This window comes from Pseudonaja textilis, chromosome 8 (assembly GCF_049901715.1).
Source record: "Pseudonaja textilis isolate UNSWEBS1 chromosome 8, rPseTex1.2, whole genome shotgun sequence".
NCBI classification, from domain to species: Eukaryota; Metazoa; Chordata; class Lepidosauria; order Squamata; family Elapidae; genus Pseudonaja; species Pseudonaja textilis.
The window spans coordinates 30,519,822-30,543,787 of NC_141997.1; the positions used below are offsets into that span (position 1 = coordinate 30,519,822).

Below are 23,966 nucleotides of genomic sequence, written 5' to 3' on the forward strand. Positions count from 1 at the left end.
TGAATGATAACAGTCAGCTACCAATATAAAAGTTACCCCTGAAATCTACTGAGAAATTCATCTCCTAGATTCCAGGGGAGGATGCTGAATCCTGAAGACTATCAATATTTCCTATTATTCAGGCTAAAAATTAAAATTGGGAACAGGTATTCAATTGCTTCTCATTTCTATCTATATCTTCCATCTTCTATAAAGAATCAATATCAGTCCTATGCATTTACAGAAGTAAATTCAGTGGAGTTTACTCATAAATACTGTAACTGTGTATGCAATTAATGCTGTATAAGGTTACAGCTTTTAGCAATAGCAATAGCACTTAGACTTATATACTGCTTCATTGTTTACAACCCTCGTTTATAGAGTCACTACATTGCCCCAACAATCTCATTTTACTGACTTCAGAAGGATGGAAGGCTCAGTCAACCTTGAGCCAGTGAAAATCAAACTGCCGGCAGTCAGCAGAATTCGATTTTAGAGTAATCTTATATTATAAGTATATTCTATATATAAGATTTTGGCTGAAATTTCTCTTTCTGTCTTCCCCACTCATCCCTTTCTTCTGGTTGCTGTAGAACCCTAAAATTCTCAACTATCTCAATGCCATTTCCCCGGAGAAGCTAAGAATTGCAATCATTGCTAATATCTGATATGCTAGGTATTGAATGTTAGGCTAATATTTGATTACTTCAAAATCAACTAGGATATCTTTCTTCCTACAAATAGCAATAGCATTTAGGCTTAAATACCACTTTATAGTGCTTTACAGCTTTCTCTAAGCAGTTTACAGAGTCAGCGTATTGCCCCCAACAATCTGGGTTCTCATTTTACCCATCTCAGAAGGATGGAAGGCTGAGTCAACCTTGAGCCTGGTAGGATTTGATCTGCCAAATTGCAGGCAGCTGGCTGTCAGCAGAAGTAGCTTGCAGTACTGCATTCTAACCACTGCGCCACTAATTAATGGAAGACACCATACTGTGACTTTGGTCAGTTCTGGAATCTATGGATTTAAAAATGTGGTGGACCCTCAATCAAGATTATTTTATGTGATCCTTCAAGACCTTTTCAATGCTATAATTCTATCAACAAAACACTTCCTCAAAGTAAGCCATGGGAAGCTCAGTGTGACATATGAATGGATAGGATTAAAGTCAACATTTGATAAAACAGCCTTTTCTTTGATTCTTTAATGCAACAGAAAATTCAAATGGCATTCTGCTGTGCAAAAAAAATATTAAAATCTGTATTTTAAACATGATAGATAAGATCAGGTCACATTATCTGTGGGAGATTCGGCTATAAAGGAAACCATTAATCCTAGTTAATTCTAAATTATTTGTCTTTTAAAGCATCCTCTAGAAATTTTATATTAGACAGTGCAAAGCTGGAGTTATTGCATTGCCACTGATAATTAATTCAAATGTCCACTTGTATTATTAGCAATGCTGTATGAATAATTATTTATTGCTTTGTCATGCAAATCCACTGCTGTTAATTTTAAAAGAATCTTGCGCCGTTATCATTTGTCACAACAGTTTTAACAGCCTTTTTTCTATAATGTATAGTGCAATTGCCTGATTTGCCAGCAGTAGACACTGTTACATTTGTTATTTGCCTAGAAAACTAACAGGCAGTATAGAACTCCATATCACATTTGCTGCATGCAGTGGCACAGAAATCTGGATAAAGAACAGAGACCTATTACCATCCCTAAAAGAATACATTATTTTATGAGTATCAAGGAAGATAACTGAATGAGATTTATATCGAGTTGCATAGAAGTCAATATTACCTAAAGGCAGATGTACAGGCAATTGAAAAAAAAAAGGATATTTTTGTGCTAGAACACAAGAATTGTTTATTTTTTAAGGATGATTTTCAAAAGACAGATTATGCAATGGGAAAATGGGTTTTTAAAGGTATGGAGTTTCTTTTTCAAGTCGAAAGAAGAAGGAAGAAACCTTAGACATTTATATTTTGTTATTTTAGATAAAAATTTTACATTTATATTAGATTAAATCAAGCAAGATAGTATTAGCTGATGATAAAAAAAAAAACCTGGGATGGGAGATTTGACAAAATCCCATTCCTACAGTAATAGAAAGACAGAATATACTCTGGTAACATCTTTCTTATTCTTATCATTTCATTCTTATCATACCAGTTCATTCTGATTTATACTTCTTTTAAACCACTCATGTATATCAGTATGGGAAATATGTTATAGCAGCATACCCCTACCTTCCCAGGTTGGCGGCCTGGCACCGGGGGAGGGTTAAGAGGGGGAAGAGGAGACGTCTTTGCACACATAAAACTTCATTTAGGGATGCAAGTGCTGGTGCCCACAGCTTACACGAGTCAGGCTGTGTGTGCGCATCATGCACAAGCCAGCTACCGCTCACATGACCTGGTTGCAAATAGGTCATGACTTGGTAATGGGCCATGGCCCACAGGTTGTTGTGACCAAGACTTCTTGAGACCGTAATTAATCACACGCTTAGTCCAAACAACCATCTTTTTATTTCAACGGCTGGGAATTATATTCATTCCCAGCTCGTAAAGAGTCCCAAACAGTCTCTCGAGATAAGCACCCACCTTTATCTTCTTTGAATTGCTGCCAACAACTAACGTGCCAAATTAACTGTAAAAAGCCAAACAGAGTCAAAGTCTACACAGAGCTTCAAGGTTTAATCTGAACAGAGAGAACAAAGTTGCTTCCTGCAAAGTTTCCTGTCCCTTTGCTCCTCCTTTATGTCTCATGGGAGTGCCAATCACCTCCAAGCCTTACTCCCGAGTCACCCGCTTTTGCCTTAACTGTTCTTGCCTTCTGGCAGTTCTGCGTACACGCACACTGGGAACAGGCTCCCCTTGTTCTTCGGCCTCGCTGCTGTCAGATTCTAGAGGCTCCGGAATCAGCACACAACTCCCAGATGGCTCTGGCCCCATCTCTGCATCGGATGCAGGACCCTTGTCCAAGTACTCCCCAGACTCCAAGACTGGCCTATGTTCCTCCCCATTGTCCAACTCTGCTGCAGTCTCTGCAGGCTGCTGGCAGACCACAACACAGGTTGGGCACCCCTGTGTTATACAACCCTATGTGCTGAACCCAATTATACAGGTAGTCCTAGGACATATGAACATAATGGAGCCCATAATTTCTGTTGCTAAGCGAGATAATTTGTTAAGTGAATTTTGCCCCATTTTATGACTAGTTGCTAAGTGAATCACAGTGGTTGCTAGGTTAGTAGCTAGTAGCTAAGTGAATCACAGCGGTGATTAGTAGCTAGTAGCTTTAGCTAGTTGCTAAGTGAATCACAGCGGTTGCTAAGTTAGTAACATGGTTGTTAAGTGAATTTGGCTTCCCCACTGATTTTGCTTGTCAGAAGGTTGCAAAAGTGGATCACATAATCAATTAGCAATAATTAGCAATAATCACGCCTCAGATAAACCTCATTTCACTACGCAAAAACCGGACACTTCATCCATCATAAATATGAGCTAGCTACCAAGTGTCTGAATTTTGATCATGTGATGACTGGGATGCTGCCACAGTCATAATTATGAAAAACAGTTATCAGTCACATTTTTCAGTTTCGCTGTAACTTCAAATGGTCACTAAATGAACCATTATAACTCAAGGACTATTTGTTCATCCTACAACTGTGTTAACAGAGTCTGGAGAATTTGAAATGGGACCATCTGTATCAGTGTCCAAAATCACAAAATTGATAGGATTGCTAGAAATGAGCACAACTCCAAGTATTAACCAAATCTTTATCGGAAGCAATAGAACTGAATTCTAACTGATAGGCAACTTTTGTTTACCGCAGTTGATCAAACCTGCCTTATATCAAAGGGGTAGTAGTGACAATAATGACATCCACATATAAGAAGAATAACAAAGAAGCATCAATGAATTATAGACTAATTAGTCTGAGTATGATCAGTAAAGTATATACTAAACACTTAAGCTCCAAACTCCAAAATACAGATTGGCACCTTCCTTGTTCAAATCGTATATTAATTCTATGGGCTTATTTCTTAACAACTTGGATTTTCATTTACCTATATTGAAGAGGTGTAAAATGTATACCCTCCAGGTGCATATGCTGCTGACATTGTACCCCAAACCCCAACTGAATTAAAGGAAATGGTAAAAGATATTGATTTGTTCGTGTATTTATTTAATTTTTATGACTGCCTATCTCAAACAAATGGCCATAAGCAGCGAACAATCCTTAAGAACAATTAAAACAAAATTACAAGCATGGTACAAAAGAAAATTAAATAGCAGCTGAGGAAGTTATAGTACATACATGGTAACACAGCCAGGAAAGGGCTTAACGCACTCGCAACTCCAGAACCAGGTGCTGATGGGACAAATGGCCTTCTCTTAAGCTCACAAGGTAGAGAGGTGAATGTCCTGCCTCCAAGTTTGAAATTTTACATGACTTTTATCATTCCCTCTTGGAATGTGGCAATTTTATTATCTTTACACAGTGTAGTACTGTATATCTTGTATGATCTAGCTATATATCTAACAAGCTTCAATATAGGATGAAAACAGTTGGTTGCTGCCTTTTGGTGGCCAACATAAAATAGAGAAGGGATTATCCTATTTACTAAGGAATCAGTGATTCCATGATATTTTACTTAGTCTCCCATGGCAATTACTTTCAAAGTAAGAGTTCTAACAGCAAGTGTTATGGCGGAAAAAACTTGCCACCAAAAAAAAATCCCTATTGGCTAAAAATAGCAAAGGAAACATTTTATCCTTGCTTCAGAACTTTTTTTTAAAAGGATATGTTGGGTGAGCAATTTGTCACATAAATTAACCCCAACTCATTTATTTTTCATAATCTAATTATGCAAATCAAGCAAGTTCCAAAACAGTATGTAAGGCAGAAATGAGCTAATGTTTTTTTATAATCACCCTTAAAAATATTATTGTGTGCAAAAACTCAGTCTTTAAATCTTGGGGGAATTTGAAAGATATTAAGTAAAGATTCTTCAACTTTTCCAAAGCCCTGAAGGAGGAAAGGAAGAAGCCAAGCAAGTATATCAGCTTATGAAGTCACAGCATTTTATTTTGCCGAATTGCAGTTACTGCTGTTATTTTATATTAACCAATTCCAGTATGTTTTTTCCAGCATGGACAGTGAAATCTTTTGAAAAATAATTATCTCTTCTTTGCATACCAATTCTGAGTCATACCAATTTTTAAGCACTTAGTGCTATAATTTGATTTATTTTTGCAGGACATTCTAGTAAATGCCCCGGTGAAATGGAGCTAATAAAGCAAAATTTATTAAAGATATGTTAAGCCGGAAATAACTGTGTAGAACAATGCTGAAGAATGTAAGAGAGATCGAGTCAAATATTGAAGCATTTTTTTGTTATCTGCTTGGAGAAAGGAAACAAATAGGTTTTTTAAAGCAATATATAGAATAAAGTTTAAAAACTAATACATCATTATGGCAAACATTTAATGAACAATTTCTTCAATATTTGTGGCCCTTATGGGTTTTTAGAGCTTTTATATTCATAGCTGGAGAAGGATACTTGGAAGTGAGGTGTATCAAGTAAAGCTGTCGTTAGGATGCTTTAATAGACTTTTTATAACATTGCATTGCTTCTTTCTCCACTATATTGTACAGCACACAAAAATGGTCTGGTCTGCCTGACTTTATTTTCAATAAAAGGACCCTTATCTCAAAGTTGTTTTTTCAAAGGATAATTGGACTGCTTTTTCTTTGAGGAAAAAGAAGAAAAGGTTTCGCTTCTCACCCAAGAAACTTCATCAGTTCTAATGGTGAGGATGGAAGGATAGATTCCGACAGGGTGGCCAGGGTGGGAGGGGAGAATGGAAGGATTGCATTTATTTGCAATCATCTGGTTGTTAGCACTCTCTCTGAGTCTGAGGCCACTTGTGAGTTTATCTGTGTCCTCAAGGTCACCTGAATCAAGGTGCAGTTGGTTCTGGAATCTTCTTGGAACTGCTGGAAGGACTGCACTGTGGACTAGAGATCGGTGGTGTCTTATTCCTCACTCTCTATTGAGGGAGGGTAGTTCAATTCTAAAACAGTCGGATTCTTTTATCCCTCTTTCAAAGCCATGGTTCTCTCTATCCAAAATGTGGACTTTGTTGTCTTCAAAAGAGTGACCTTTGTCTTCAAAGGTCAGGACAAGATTCAGGAGTCCATCTGCATTTAAAAGACAAAACTCACTCTTTTGAAGAACCCAAGGTCCGCATTTTGGATAGAGAAGACCATTGGATAGAGAGGGATTACCTTCTATCATTGAAAAGAGGCCGAATGATTAAGAATCTCTGCAGATATTTAAAGACACCTTGCTTGTTTCTTGTAGCAAAAGCAATCAAGAAACTGATGATGTCATATTTTATAGCAGAGTTCCACAAGCACAAGCCATCCTTCAGAAACGGTTACATTTAAGCTGCCATTTCCACAAAGTGCCATGTACATCACTTTTTCCCCCGAAGTACTTCAGCAATATAGAGAAAATATATCATTTTTACCCTCCTAAACTTCAGTAAAGAGGGGGGCTTGCCTCAGTTTAATTATTGCTTTTGGCAATGAAAAAGCCAGATTTGTTGTGGTGACCCGGGGCATGGCACAAAGGCAACACAGTCAAATAAGCAAGAAGTGTCCCTTTAATACCTTCAACTTTGCCCCCAATATCCAGGTTACCTTTGGCTGGAGAAAAAACTCTCCCAAGAACTATCTTTCAGTGGAGGAAATTCAATCTGAAAATAAAGTACATACAAACTGTAAATAAAAACCCACACAAACCACGCTGCAGCAATTAGCTTGACAGGGCAAGAAAAGGAATTGCAGACTTGAAAGCCCAGCAAAACACACACAGTTGGGAAGACGCCAGGAACCCAGATAAGCCTCGACAATACCAGATAACTGCATCCTTGCTCCCAACAACTTGCTGTCCACAGCTTCCCTTTTTAAACACTGTGTTCCCAGCTGCAGTTAATGAAGGGAATCAGGGCCCTTTCCTCCCCTGTATGCCATGCAACTCATGTTGCTCCCTTCTCCGTTCCTCTCTGCGTGCCCTAGGATGAAGAGGGTGGGCCTGGATCTTCCTCTGAATTCTCTCTCCCTTGCTCTACCTCTCCCTTGCTCTGCCCAGCCAGCCTTTGCCCTTCCCCAGTTCCTTCCACAGCCAACTGAGCCACACTCCCACTCCCTGTCAGCTGCTCGGCCTCCCCCTCTGAATCAGTTTCCGATAGGGGCATGATATTTGTTATTCAAATAATATGGAATGCACTGTGCTGAAATGGAGGGGTTATAGGTCATTTGGCCATATAGCAAAGTGAACAACTTGAGTTGGGATCAGAAAGCAGCAGGCTTTTTCAATACAGGCATATGGCATCTCCTCAAAATGTTTCTTGCTACCTATGCTACTGGATTCTGGATAAGCTGCAATTCTTAAACCATCATCAATTTTTCTCTCTCAGAGATTCTCATTGTTCCATTCAAAGGTTCGCTTTTCCCTAAATAATCCATCTTGGTAGATTTGCCATTTTGTCTAATTGACATAGTTTTGGGAAACAATTTTCCTAGTAATCTCTTTTTTTTCATTCATTCATTTTTCATTCAATCTTTTTTTTCTAAATCATTCAGAAATTAGATTTGGAAAGTAAGATTAAACACGTTTTCATTCAAATGCTGATTTTAAAATATTAAGGTAGATAATTTTACATTCAAGGGACATCCCTGAATTAATCCCCTGAATTTACCAGCAATAGCAGTCTCACATAATTGAAGGAAGCAGTGATTTCTTAAGCTTTCTCATCACCACAGTTCAGGACGAAGAATATATTATATATTAGAAATTTGTCTGATGAAGATTAATGACACCAACGGCTTAGCGTTTGCAATATCATAAATCTGTATAGTAAGGGTTGTGGAGAAAGCTGCTTGTTAAGCTTGCTCTTGCCAAGACCTTCAACAAACCCATGATATCGGTAATGAAATATGGGGATGACCTGGAGGAAGGAGGCAAAGAGATTCTTCCCAGGGACTGATTAGAAAAGAAAGGGAGAAATCTGCATTCGCTTAACAATCAGCGGAAAAAACTTAGGAGAGAACTAATTGATCAGCTGAAAGGGACATGGTGGCTCAGTGGCTAAGACACTGAGCTTGTTGATCAGAAAGGTCATCAGTTTGGTGGTTCAAATCCCTAGCACCGCATAATGGAGTGAGCTCCTGCTACTTGTCCCAGCTTCTGCCAACTGAGCAGTTCAAAAGCATGTAAAAATGCAAGTAGAAAAATAGGGACCACTTTGGTGGGAAGGTAACAGCCTTCCCTGCACCTTCAGCGTTAAGTCATGCCGGCCACATGACCACAGAGTCGTCTTCAGACTGCGCTGGCTCTTCAGCTATGTAACAGAGATAAGCACTGTCCCCTAGAGCCAGAAACGACTAGCAAGTATGTGCTTGGGGAACTTTTACCTTTACCTTAATTGATGGTTAAAAATGGCAGTGGGAAGTTTGTACTTTCAGATGGCAAGATTCTGTTAATCTTTAATGTTCTGTTAAAGTAGATTTAGTTCATCTAATCATGTTTCCTGTCTAGTTTACCCAGGAGGGCAGACATAAATCTGGACGGCCACTAGACAGTACCAAAGGAAGAGAAATTTCAATACTTCTTTGCTACCATGTTTAAGAATTGTCTAGCACAGTTGTTGCTCCTTGTAGTGATTCCCCTGGACGTTTCCCCAAATATCAGTTTAAAGGACCCAGTTCCTGGCTCATGGTGGTGGGGAGTTGGTCAACTCCAAGCAGCCATTTGAAAGTGATTTGGCTGAAGTCCAGCTACAGCAGGATATCCCCAAGGCTTCAGGCTGGGAAAGCAGGCAGCTGCAGCTGGTCAGCAATGAGAAAGAGGAACTGCCTTCTGCACCTGATCCAAGGACATGTAGGGCAGAGAAAAGGCAGGAGCAGAGACAATTAGTTGCATCACCCATCTTGATGGCTGCATCAGAAGCTGGCTATTTAGCACAGCACACAGATGGAAATAATGCTGGGAATCATGTGTTCATTTTCTTGCTGTGTGCTCTTGCCTTGTGTCTCTACATTTTCTTTTAGTTATCCCAATTAGTTCTAATTTTTTTTAAATATAAATAGATATGTATATGAAATGCAAATAAATGAAAATTAAATGATTGCTGATTAAAAAACGTATGCACAGCAATTGAGGCCTGCTACCTTAAAATGCTATGAATATTCATTATGTTTGCTGAGAACTCAACATTAGTTAGTTATAAGGGATATCAGTTGCTAAGGTTGCAGTCACATTTCTCAAGAGAGCAAAGTCTCTTCCTATATGCAGTATTTCATACTTTTCTTTATTGTCTTTAATTCATAATTCTGACATATCTGAAAAGGAAGGAACATAACATTCTAGAAGCAAGCGTTTTGAGAAACACCTATCCTAGGCAGTTGGTGCACACTGGAATAATAAAATAAATGGAAAAATCCATATTTTACATATGTACATATTCAGAATCAATGACCAATGTGTTTGTTACATGCCTCAGTAGTCCATTATCTGTTGCATTTAGATAGTTGGTTCATTCAAATGGGCCATACTCACTAACAGTTCATTAATTTTTGGATTTTACTTATCCAGGCAAAAGAATTGAAAAAGTAAAAATGGGAAATTAGGCGAGCTCAAGGCCTCCTAACCTGGAGGACAACTTTCCACTTTATAAAACTATTCCAGTTAGTAATGCAAACTAAATATTTTTAATTTACAAATGCTGATTTTTTTTAATTTATCATATCCATGCTATTAAATATATAGTACACCAGTATTCCAGTATTCTCCCAATACTGATACCTAAAGTATTTTCTTTCTTTTTTTTCTTTTATTGTATTATTTTATTTGTACAAGATACATAAAGCTAAACTGTGGACATGAAAACAGAAATTAATAAACTCCAACACTCCTTAGATTTTGTAAGTAACTTAAAGTGTTCCTTAAAATATTATTTCAGCATGCTACTTGTGCTTCCCTGGGATTCTGTAAGATTGATTGCTTTTAGTTGTATTGCACGATGTTGTTTCCTACTAAGAATCTGTACAGATTGAGGTTGACAATAAACACTGCTAAACAAACAAACAGAGAACAAATATATTTAAATCTACCAGTTTTTGAACAGTAGATTAAACCCTACTGTAATCATTAGAATTTCCTCTACACTGATATAAAAAAGTTCAGAGATGAAGAGGAAACATCGTGTATCAATGCAAGATTTTAAATCAACCAATGTTCTGACCAAGGCTTCCTGAGACCATAATTAATCACATGCTTAGTCCAAACAACCATCTTTTTATTTCAGCGGTGGGAATTATGTTCATTCCCAGCCCGTAATGAGTCCCAAACAGTGTCTCGAGATAAGCACCGATCTTTATCTCCTTTGAATTGCTGCCAACAACTAACGAGCCAAATTAACTGTAAAAAGTCAAATGGAGTACAAAGTCCACACAGAGCTTCCAGATTTAATCTGAACAGAGCGAACAAAATTGCTTCCTGCAAAGGTTTCTGTCCCTTTGCTCCTCCTTTATGTCTTATGGGAGGCCCAATCACCTCCAAGCCTTACTCCCAAGCCACCCCTTTTGTCTTAACTCTTCTTGCCTTCTGGCAGCTCTGCACATGCCTGCACTGGGAACAGGCTCCCCTTGTTCCTTTGCCTCGCTGCTGCCAGACTCTGGAGGTTCCAGAGTCAGCACATAACTCCCAGATGGTCCTGGCCCCATCTTTGTATCAGACCCAGACTCCCAGACTGGCCCACTGTCCGACTCTGCTGCCATGTCCGCAGGCTGCCGGCAGACCACAACAACCAACCAAAGAGTCACATATATGAGATGGGTGGTGCAATGGTTAGAATGCTGTACTGCAGGCTACTTCTGCTGCCTGTTGGCTGCCTGCAATTTGGCAGTTCAAATCTCACCAGGCTCAAGGTTGACTCAGCCTTCCATCCTTCCAAGGTGGGTAAAATGAGGACCCAAATTGCTGGGGGTAATATGCTGACTTTATAAACCGTGGTATATAAGTCTAAGTGCTATGCTATTGCTATATAAGTTAAATATATAAATAAATGGCAATGACTGATTATTGTTGAGTTTTCAAACTATGCAACTAAAAAAAATGATTTCTTGGAGTAGGCAAACCCACATTATTTGATTAGCCAATTCTTTATTCATATATTGAGAAAATAGTTGAGGAAATAGTAGACATATTTTCTTATTTACAAAGATTAAAAACAGTGCTTTGGTATTTGTGTGGGGAAGACACAGGAGACTGGACTGAAAACAAAGAAAACAAGTTACGGTCCACCAACCATAGTTGCAGTTAATTTAATTCTCTCCTCTCCCACAGATACTAATTTGATTTTCATTTATTTTCTTCTTGAATTATTAAGGGAAATGAGATCAACATATAATGTGGATAAATCACATTATTTGTGTTTGCATGCTCCCTTGATGTTTGATACCAAATTGTGTTCTTCATGGCGAACAAATTACAGGAACTGGCAATCACGACAAAAACAAATCACTTGAAATATGTTTTATATGTTCCCAACTGTCACAACTAGTGATACCCCAAGAGCACAATGTGTGGGCCTGTTATGAGTCAAATGTGAAAAAGAAAATTTAGCAATGTAGTTTACAAGCAACTGAGAAAAGTTAATTGAACCTGCTTCGAAACTGGCTAGGCAATCGGCTACAGAAAACCACCACACAATTCTCACGAAACATATTTTAAGAAAGTTATGCTAAACAAGGGAACGGTGACTATTGCAATGCAATATCTTTTCCTAGGCATGTTGGATAGCATCAAAAACGTGACATTATTAAGGGATTGCTATGACAGACTTTTTTATTGAAAAAAAAATGCTTATTTTGGATGAGTGTTCACTTACTGTCTACCATTCCATCTTTCGTCTTGGAAGGTACTTGAACTTGGCATACTTCGTTTTTGCAAAAATTGTCATCATGAGCTTAGACGCTTAGATATGAACTAATATCACCCCTTTGCTATAATAAACAGTAGGTAGCTTTGTCCTGATCTTGTCACAATAAAAAAAATCACCATATTTTGAATAAATGTAGTTGACTAGATATCATCATTTTATTTGCAAATATTCATTGCTTAAAGCAGGGGTGGGCAAACTACGGCCCGCGGGCCACATCCGGCCCATTGGTCTTTTTAATCCAGCCCACCAAAGATTGGTACAGAATTAAGGTTTGATGTGAATGATTGAATGATTGCATTCATTTGAATTTGATTTGTAATGACGGGCATTTCAACACCAGGTGGTGGCCCGTCTGTCAAATTTTAAAAGTCAATAAGGCCCCCGAGCCAAAAAGTTTGCCCACCCCGGCTTAAAGCTTCCTCTTAACCTTGGGTTGATTAAAAGTGGGTTTAGCAAGTAGTTATTAGTCCCATATCTATTCAGATTAGGTGTTGCCAAGGTGTTGGGAGAAATTATTGTTTAGGAAAATAAACCAAATTCTTTCTCACACCTTTGGAACTACTATAGTTTATTTCTGAGCCATTCCAGCTCTGCAAATAAGTAATCTAACCCCATAATTCTTTCTTTTTAATTATATATCACCCAAGTCACAATTCACTTCTTCCTGCTGTATTCGCTTAGAGTAATGCTGAGCTTCAGTCTTCATCTTGGCAAAATGAATGTAACAAGGCTGCTTTCTATCTGCTTTCTTTAATGTTTATTCTGACACATGCACACCCCTAGTTCTGCATCCCGTAAAGGATTTCCTAAGGCTATTGCCATTCAAACATCCTGTATTCTCTCTCACAAAGTGAATTTCAGTGTAATAGCAGCTAAGTGGAGAAGTTTAAAGAGAAGCAGCCTTCTGTTCCTGGCTGTCACTTGTTTGTTATTTCAATTTATATAGCTGCCAATCTCAAATATATGACTCCATGGGGGGCGGGGGGGGCTTACAAACAATTGAAAAAAAATATGAAAACACCAAGACTGTACAATTTAAGAACAATAAAAACCATATAAAGCTATGCCACAAAGTTCATAGCCAGGGTAATCTAACTTCCTTCAATAATAATCAATGCAGCCACTGCCAGGTTCTACCAAATTCCCAGGTCCTCATGCTTATTGGCAAAACCGTATTTTCAGGATCTTATTGACAGCGCTTTAGAGATAGATGAATTTACTAACATTGATTTCAGTTAGTTTCTCATTTTTTTTCCATTCCTAAGATTGATTACACTTAGACTGGTTCTATTTCCATTTTCCATTTAATGAAATAATCTTCATTTGAATATTCATACAAATTTTGATGTGCTTTTCTCTTACAGGTCATGTGATGATATGCTATTTTCTTAATTCACATTTTTCCAAGCAATTTTCTCTAAGAGTTTTTCAAAACTATCTGCATTTTGGTACCTATTTCCTTATTACATATTACATTTTGAATATGCATTTTTACTAAAGATCTCTCTCTCTCTCTCTCCCTCCCTCTCTCTCCCTCCCTCTCTCTCCCTCCCTCCCTCTTCCTCTTCCTCCCTCCTTCCCTGTGTGTGTGTGTGTGTGTGTGTGTGTGTGTGTGTGTGAATGTAATGAGAGTACTAATGTGCAAGTCTATTTATTTGTGTATTAGTAGTATGAATCTAGGCAGATTCATATTTTAATTTAATTTTAACAAATTACTTTTCAATCTCTAGTCCTTTTATTCCAGTTGAACTTTGTTGAGTCTTAACATACTCTAGAGTTTATTTGTGGATATGTGTAAATATATATATATATATATATATATATATATATATATATATATATATATATATATGTAGATCTTTGGTTGTTCGGTTTTCCCGTAAGATTTGAAGTATCTAGGCAACGTTCGGAAGTCTCATTCATCATCTTCAGGCTTCTGTCTCCAGCTCTGTGCTTCTCAGAGTAATGGAGATTGCAGCTGCTTCCTCCTTTAACTGCCAGTGGGGTGGAACTTGATTGGGTGGGGCTTGGCTGTGTTCTGATTGGGTGGGGTGTGTTCTCATTACCCACCTAATCCAAAAAGAAGCCCCAACCAAAATCCAAGACAGAGAACAAGAAAACGGAAAAGCCCTCCTCCCATATATATAAAAGGCACTACAGACAAAATTAGCAAGATCCTCCAAAAACACAACATCAAAACAGCATTCTGCACAAACAAAAAAATATCCACCATCCTAAGAAACCCCAAAGACAAAATCGAATTAGAAAACCAAGGAGTATACGAAATCCCCTGCACAGCCTGCCCTAACACATACATTGGACAAACTAACAGAAGAATAAGCGCACGCATTGAAGAACATAAGAACTCAATCAAAAAGAAGAAACGACCTCTTCCCTGGTCCAACACCTCAAAGCCACAGGACATGAAATTGATTTTAAAAATACCAGAACTATCGCCAAAACCGAACACTTCAACAGCAGAATAATCAGAGAAGCCATAGAGATAGAAAACGCCCACACAGCATGAACAAACGAGATGACACCTCCCGCCTTCCAGCCATTTGGAAACCCGCCCTCATGAACAGACGAGTACCTAACATGAAGAAGGACACTGGACCCACACCCATGAGAGCCACACAAGATGCCACCACCACACTTCCATGTAGAAAACAGACTCCCACCCATTCAGAAAATGAGAAACGACCATGGACCAGAAGCTGCACTGCAGCTGCATCACTACCCACTTCAAACCCCTCTGAGCCATACATGAAGCAAACCAACACCCACTATGAAGATGCAGCAGGACCACGAACTAGAAGCCAAACAGCAAGATCACAACTCTCCAGCTCAAATCCCCAGCAACTAAAACTAACCTGAGCACAACCAAGCCCCTCCTGAACAGAACACGCTCCAACCAATCAGAACACGGCTAACCCCCAACCAATCAGAACACAGCCAAACCCCTACCAATGAGAACACACCCCCACCCAATCAGAACACAGCCAAGCCCCCACCCAATCAAGTTCCACCCCACTGGCAGTTAAAAGGAGGAAGCAGCTGCAATCTCCATTACTCTGAGAAGCACAGAGCTGGAGACAGAAGCCTGAAGATGATGAATGAGACTTCATCGAAACGTTGCCTAGATACTTCAAATCTTACGCGGGAGAAAACCCGAACAACCAAAGATCTACATATAAATACCCGCGAGAACCTCAGAAAACATATATATATATATATATATATTCTATTTATATGCCATCTCATCAATATTTTTATTTTATTTATATACCATCTTATCAATTTAGTCTGAATAAGTACACATATATAGCACAACTAGTTCTGTATGTCTTGGAGTTTTGTTTTATTTATTTATCATATACAAATAAATTACTTATTTATCAAATAATGATCATCATTCAGTTCTTATTACAATCAAATTAATGAATTTCAGAAGTAACTGTTGATACAAGAAGTTTGGAGAAAATACTGGCTTGCCCATTTTTATTTTTAATTCAAGTAATGTTCCAATGGATCCAGTACTTATTGCTTCTGTTTTAAAGTGTAAGAGAGGAGATCATTTTATCTGTGTAGATTTTGCACTTAACTCTTTCTAAGGGGTTATACAAATGTATTGACAGCATCTGCACAACCCGTTTTTCAGATGATGAATCAATAGAGTGAGATAACTTTAAATTCACAAAAATTCATATCCTCATCTTATTTTTAACAGCTTATAATGTCAATGCCTGTAAAATTAATTTGAAGCAGAATATATTTTGCTTACATTGCTATCTGCTTAAAAGACATGAGTCATTTTAATCACCTCCACAAAAAATCCCCTGCACTTTGATTTTTTCATCTGACTGTTATTTCTGGCAAGAAGTGTTCATTTCCAAAATTCATTTTAATTTTCTTTCTTAGTTGATTGCTTTACCATTTAGCCAAGGAATCAATACGCAATGTTTGAATACTCAAATACTAGCTTTCTATAGTTGGCTCACATAAACATTTTTCTCCACAGCTTGTTGCAAAACATATTGCATAAAGCCACGTGTTCATGAAATTGGTTGAAATGGTGCCGTGAAATCCTTATGTGCATAAAATCATTAATTTAAACAAAAGTATAACATATGAAAAGTAAGCATTCTTTTTCCAGTTCTGCCTCACACTCCGCTTATCGCACAATGATAGCATTTAATTGTCTTAGGAAATAGCAAGAATGCTCAAGTTTATCCCTTGAGACATTTTAGCTGAACTATTATGCTGAAGAACAACTGCAACAACATGAAGCTGTCTTTCTATTTATCTTCTTTCCATTAATCTACTATGTATTGGATTAGTTTAGTTGTAATCACACTATGAGGTTCCAGAAACCGTACATCACACAATCCTAATAAAAGCTTCCTATTGATACTGTCAAATTTTCCTTAAGAATTGCAGATCCTTGGAGATATCTGGAGAAATATTCCATTATCTGGAATATTTACATGTTTATACCAATTGCCTATGGAGATTCTCAATCATCCAGGTCATGGCTGTCCCAAAGGTGCTTTTTCAAGAAGCACCTGGACTTTCTGGTTTTTCTTTGAAGATGTTTCACTTCTCATCCAAGAAGCTTCTTCAGCTCTGATAGCAGTTATAGATTCATGCAGAGATGCTCATGCATAACTGCACCAATTCATACTTCATTATTCATAAATTGGCAGCTTTTAAAATTATATATGGTTAAACTCAACCCAACAAGAACATTATTTAAGTCAGTCCTTGGGGAAACCATTTAGCTTTCATTCAAATGTCATTTTCATTTCAGATTCTCATTTTTTAAAAGATACAGAGTAGAAAAAATCATGGTAGCTATACAACAAGCTTGAAAATTTATTGTATTTTACAGTAATCAAGACTAACTATTGAGATATATTAACACATAGAATCAAAAAATCACAACCAACTTCCTGATTAAATCAGAAAACTACTTTGCTAATGTAAGTAATAGAATAATAGAGTTGGAAATGATCTTGGAGGCCTTCCATTTTAGACAAATGACTGTCCAATCTCTTCTTAGTTTGTCCCCCAGTTCATGTTAGGGCACTTAAAATCCCCCATTACTACTGTTATATGTTTCCTACATACATTTGTTAACTGATTAGCAAAATGTTCACCTATTTCTTCTGGTTGGCCTGTAGTATGCACTTATGGTGATGTCATTCTTTTTCCCTTTTATATTAACACATATGTGTTCTAGGAGGCTTTCGTTCTTGGTTTTATGCATTTCTGTAATGGGGTAATGATTTCTTACATATAATACAACTCTACTTTCTCTTTTGTTAGATATGTATCTTTTGAACAGTTTATATCTTTCTGTCAATACGTTATTCCAGTCACAGATTTCATCTCACTCAGTTTCAGTAATGGCAATTATATCATCTATGCCTCATGTATTAGTACTTCAAATTTATCCAGTTTGTTCCTCAAACTTTAAATATTTGTGACATTTGGGCAATGTCATATCCACCCATAATAAATAGTGATGGGAAACTAAATTAATAACCTGAGCCAGATTAGAATGTTTTATTAAACTGCAAGGCTGAGCTTCTTTTTTGATTGGCCTAAATATTCATTGATATATCTGCTTCATAAGGATTTTCCCCACTTTGTAAATGTAAAGATATGAAGCAAGAATTTTATTTTCTTTAACAATTTGTATTCTCCTATTTCCTAGGAGAACATCTAGAAGCACTAAATTAGAAACACAGATAATTTGTTTTGCAGTACTTCTTTAGTCATCGTGACTGGGAAGGATATCTATCTCTGACTTTCTTTCATTTCATTCTGCCATTGAAAAGCCAAACATTTCAATTCTGGATTTCTGGTTCAACCATATTTTTCCATTCTGAGTTATGTTCCCTGACCATGTCGCTTCTGGAACAGTGAATATAATTTATTAGAAAGGTTCAAAAACAAATAAGGATGAGAATTTACCTTCTGAAATGTACCTTTACTTTTACCTTCTGAAATGTAATAACTAACATTGCACTTTAAAATATCTATCTATCTATCTATCTATCTATCTATCTATCTATCTATCTATCTATCTATCTATCTATCTATCTATCTATCTTTAATTGGTAGAACCAAGTGCAGCCAATAGCCCTAAACTCCAAAAATGCATCTCAGGAAATCTCTCTCTCTGAGTTTCATAAGAGAAGATAATGACATGAACATAGAAATTTAAAATGTTATGAAATAATCATTTTTAAAAGCATTGCATATATTCATAATAAATGTGAACATAATGCACAGTGAGATGGTTAGCTTCTCATTACCATAGAAACACAGTTTGTATTCTACAGATGGTATTTCAGTCTGTGCAAGCTTCCAATTACCATCTGGTTCTGGAACATCTGTTACTTTTAGCAGAACTTTTGCTGAGAAATAAATAATAGGTTTTGGGGAGATGGCCAGGGAACTAAAATCTACTGTGCCATTTAGATTAAGGTACCTTAGATATGATTAATGCCAGTGAAAAAGGTAACTGTTAAAACAGTATTTTTAGTGATTTAACTTTGTGTAAAACAATTTGTTAACTTTTTATTGAAATATGAAGGGTGTTAAACATTTCAATAACTATTTGTCACGGTTATTTTTAAAGGCTCAGTCATACGTTAATTTAAAATATCACTTTTCATTTATGTAGCTTCCAGATTTTAGAGAGACTACAGTCAGTGAGTTGTTACTGTTTCCACTAGTTTTAGAGCTACAACAAAAATAAAATACAATAACATGGTTTTAAAAAAGTAGCTATTTCATATTGCTATTAGTAGGGTTTACACTTTATTGAATTTTTGTATTATTACAATATAAATATTATTCATAATTACTTTTCTTCCTTAGTACTGTTTATGATCAAAACGAAAAATTATGTATTGGAAGAGATGAAAACAAGGCCTTTAAGTAAAAACAAATACACTATGCCAAAGTTATCTTGCTGGCACTGACCCTTCAGCCAATGGTTTAAAATCCTTTATTCCCTCATTGGATGTTGACCTTTTGGTGGAAGCACAGATGAAAACACCACTTGGAATCTTAACTCCTTAACTATCTTGCCAAACTGCTCTTGATATTGTTTTTAGGTTCACTAAAACATTCATCCGCACATGAAAGAGAAGAAAGGAATAGTAATTTGTGGACTTGATTATTTTAGTAATTACATCTTTGATTTTTTCTCCAGGGAGAAAACATATTTCTCTAGATTGTTTAGAGAATTGATTATCTGGTCTACAGACGGCAGATTATGTTCCCCTGAGAATTGAGTCTCCTATTATCAACACTCACCTTTTTTTTCCCCCCTGGGGAAGTCTAGGCTACTTTTTTTTTTATTGTAGAAACACTCAATGAAGTCACTTTTCCAGGTTTCTGCATGGTTTCTTCCAGGGGTAGGGTGGGGCTATGAAATCGATTGTTCAACTCCAGTGGGGCTGCATTGGACTGTGCTGAATAGGACAGCAAGGATATTACTGTGCATTTTTGTTTTTTATAAGTGACAGTTTTCCATTGGTCTGTCTCTAAAGGTTCATGTACAGGTTCATTTCTTCTAGTAGTTATTTGTTCCTTATCTTAGCCTTCTTGTTTGTAATGAGAAAGTCTCGTCTGAGTCTCAGAGTGGCTATAGTTGTCTCTAAATGCTTTATTTTTAATTCCAGTAATTTGTTTAGTCTATATTTAGTGCATGTGCAATTTGAATCCTCCATGGGCATGAGTACATACAATTGGAATGTATTTTTCAAATCACAACAGTGTCAGTCTCTATTCCCATAACTATGTTTCTTTTTACTAGTTCATTTAAGAATTAAACATGTTAAAAGTTTACAAAGTATTAAAAGATGGAAAAGATTTTTCCATTAAAAAAAAAAACTAAATTAAAAATTTTAAAATTCTAAAAGTTCATTTAAAATTTTCAAAATGTAAACATTTTTAGTTTTTTATTTAAATGTTAAATAAATCTGAATAACTAAATAAGCTATTTGTTTTTTGTGTAACTACTGATGTGTATATAACAACAGTCTATATTACATTCTGCCCAAATGCAAGACTTGGCTGAGATATCCTGTGCATATTGCTAGAACTATAAAAGCTATGATTATATAAAGGTAAGCTTGATGCCTGGTAAACTGAAAGTTTCAAAACAGAATTATGAAAAGCACATCCAAGTCTATCAACCTGGCTTTGAAAACATAACACATTTTTATGCAAACTTGTCTTTGGCCAAAGAACCCAGTCTACATTGCATCAAATTTTGCCATCTTACTCTCAATCAGCTTTTTCAGGCAATTCTCTCTACTTAACAAAACATTGGTTTGACAATGAATGCCATGCCGCTAAGATGTAAGTGGTTTCCTGCTTTAAGGAATATAAAAAGGATCCCCTTTCTTATTCAGTCTAAGACCTTCTGCTCTTCAAAAGGAAATATAAATAGTAATTACAGGCAAAGAAGAGGCAAGCTCTGAGAGCCAGTTGACATCAACTAATTTCTGTTACTTGTTCCAAAAATTCAGCTCAGTTCTGGAAATGCATATTTCTTCAATCTGCTTCCGCCAATTTATGAATTTCATCCTTTTTTTTCCTGCTTCAGTTGGGAAGACCCTTTCAGATTGCTCTATACACAGGAAGAATTACTCCATCTGAAGAGTGGATTAGACCAAGAAGCTCATCTGCTCCCTTCCTGGCTACTGCCCACCCCCCCTACAACTAGGCTATGAGATTATAAAACTGATTAAAAAGCTGAAATTAAACAAAACTCCAGGATGGGACTTCAGTTCAGCAGAGACCATTCAAAACTATTTAGATTGGTGGATACCAATTTTGGCTTCCCTATTCACCTGCCAATTATCACCACATTAGCCCTCTTAGTGTGGTTAGTAAATTATGGTAGACATTTGTATAACAAACTCCCGGATTGGGTTATAATTGAAAATATCTTGGCTGATGTAGAAGAAAAACAGGCACAGCTGGGAGGCAGAGTTAAGTGAGTCATCAGCCTAGAGTCATTGTGTCCCACAAACAGTCCAAGTCCAACCCCTCTTGAATTCCATTGGCACTTATCTGGAGCCAATTTAGTATTGTACTAAATAACTGAAAAATTCACAGTGGTCATGTTACTGTAAATCAGTGGTCACCAACCAGATCACCACTGGTGGTCTGCAGAGAAATGTCACCCCCAAAGCACCCCCCAAAGCAATTAATCCAGGCTGCATGGGAACACAAGGCTGCGCCACCCACATGGCCCGTGGGAACACAAGGCTTGCGTCACTTGCATTGTGAACAACACAAAGTAGTGAGTGGAGGGGGGAAGGGCAGAGGGGGGGAACTTGCCCTACATGCCTTACCTGGCCACCAGGCTGCTTCTTTCTGCTTCTTTCTTCTTCTGCTTTTGGCTACACGCAAGGAAAGCAGCAAAAGTCTTTCTTTTTCTCACCCAAACTCCACCAGAAATGAGTCTTTGGGACCCTGCAAGGCATCCTGCTCCAAAAGGCTGCGCCGGTGTGACAAGTCTCACAAAGAATCATTTCTGGTGGAATTTAGGGGAGAGAAAGAAAGACTTCTGCTGCTTCTGCTGCTTTCCTTGTGTGAAGCCAAAAGTTTCTCCCCCCTCCCCCGAGAATGGAGTTGGAGATGGTATCCTGTGATCCCAAATAAAGAATGATTGATTGGTAGGAAAATGGGGTGAGGAATTTCCCTGCAGACTTTTTTGGGGATTTCCCCAGGATTTCTTGTCCACGGGATTTAAAATTATGAGTTTGGTGGTTCCTGAGGTTCAACAGGTTGGGCACCCCTGCTCTAAATACACACAAAAATAATGTCAGCTTTACAATCTTTCTACTTCTCCAAAGAAAGTCATCATGTATCTGTAGCAATTAAAGATTCAAGCCTAGTTCCTCTTTGGAATTCAGTTATTCAAGTCATTCCTGCTTCTTAAAAGAGTTCAACTGAGATCAAAAAAAGAAGGCGGAGCCTCCTTGCTGACGGACTGTAGATTGCGACTCTCTGTGGCTATGGTCCTTGCTCTTTCATTGGAGAGCTCTGATCATTACAATTAGGGGCTGAAGCTGCCTTGGAGGGGCGACGGAGTAAGAGGAAGCAGCAAGCCTGATTGTGGGGAGCCGCATCTCCCCCCCCCCCCGGGCTTGGTCTTTTTCCCCCCTGAAGATGACTGCAGCAGTGGTTTAAAATGGCCACCCTGAAGAGGAGGACTCAGCTGGATTAAGATTTGTGCAGGAGGGAAGAAAGAGGTGGATAACATCTGAAATGGGACAACTGGGCAATACAACTAAACAAAAGTACCCCGGGATTAAGGTAACATGGAATTTTTAAGAAAAGAAAAGTGAGCGGCGAAATTACAAAGGGACAGGGGAAAAAAATAAGAAAATATTTTTGACAGCTAAGCGGGGCTTCGAACTGGGAAAGGAAGAAGCTGGAACTAAAGATTTAACTAAATTGGACTAAAATATTTTGGGAATAAACAGGCATAAAATAAAGCTGGACTTAAGATTGTCAAAAAATAATAATAATAAAGTTTACAAATTGGAAACTGGATTGTGCTGGGATATTGAGGTTCAAAAAACCCTAAATAAAAAAATAGGGGGGAAAGGTGAAGACTTTGTATAATGGAGAGTGCCACCTTTTGACAAAAACTTGAGCTCAAACAAAATGGAAAGCATCCTGTTTCTGAATGAACTTGTGTGGATATAACATTAAAGAAATATTGAAACAAAGTAAGAATCTTAGAAAGTGAAAGCAGAACCAGAATAAAGGAAAAAGCAAGGAAAGACTGACTGTGGGATTGATTGATGTTTTTGGTATAGACCCTGGGCTGGAATAACTGAGAACTTTAGAAAATTGAAAGAAGAAAGAAGGAAAGTAAAAGGTTTTTTTTTGTGTGGACTTTAACGATCATAAAATATAAGAGAGTGTAATGATGATATCTTTTTGGGAATTAAAAATAGAACTTAAAAATATGAGAGAATTACTACAGGAAAGAGGCGAGTCACTTTGCTCTGTGTTAGAAAAAACAGAAATGGTGATTGAAGAACAAGAAGAAAGAGCTTCAGAGGAGGAGGAGTCAACTCAAGGAGAAGACATTTTAAATAGACAATTAACACAAAGAACACTACAAAGAAGTGGGGAAAGAAGGAAGGTTAAAAAGTTGAGATTTAAGAAGGCAATTAAAAGAGGGAATACCTGTGAAGTCAGGAAAGGCAGGAAGATTCAGCAGAAAAGGGGAAAGGAAGATATTAAGAAAGAGAGGGATATAAACTGGAATGAGAAAAGATATGGGGAAAAGAGGGGGAGGAGAAGCAGTAAGAAACAGGTGCATGAAATAAAGAAATACGGAAGTAGTAAAATGTTGAAAAGAAATTGTTTTTTCAGAGATAATGGTTGATGAATTAAAAAGGGGATTCTATAGGGTGACAAGGGGTAATAAGAATATTTCTGCAATTAAAAATATTTAGAAAATAGGGTAATATAGATACCGATAACTCTTATTAAGAAATCAAGGGGGAAAAATATGCTGCGGAATCCAAATGAAAAGATGTAATGATTATTATTGTAATTTCTTAAAAATAATGGTTTATTGGGAATCAACATGAGGGAATAGAGGTATATTTTAATCATTGTGGTGTCACACTCAAAGCAGTAAAAGGGGGAAAACCTATACTTGTTTTTTTTTTTAGTGTTAAAATTTGTATTAATCTAGAATTTATAAAAAGAATGTGTTATGGAAAGGGAATATGACAGACTAAAGAACCAACTAAATTAATAAGTTAACATAGACTATTAAAAGCAAGGAGAGACTTTGGTAACTATTATTATTATTATTATTAGGCAAACATATTGTTTATCTTTATTTTTAAAATATATATTAAAGGATTATATTTGAAATAATTGAAATGAAACAAAA

At 37.1% G+C, this 23,966-nt stretch overlaps 1 protein-coding gene across 2 annotated transcripts in view; it reads right to left on the reverse strand.

The window, feature by feature from the left end:
* FGF14 (fibroblast growth factor 14) overlaps positions 1–23,966 on the reverse strand; it is a 321,475-nt gene that overhangs the window by 130,224 nt on the left and 167,285 nt on the right. The gene's annotated exons all lie outside the window — the stretch shown is intronic.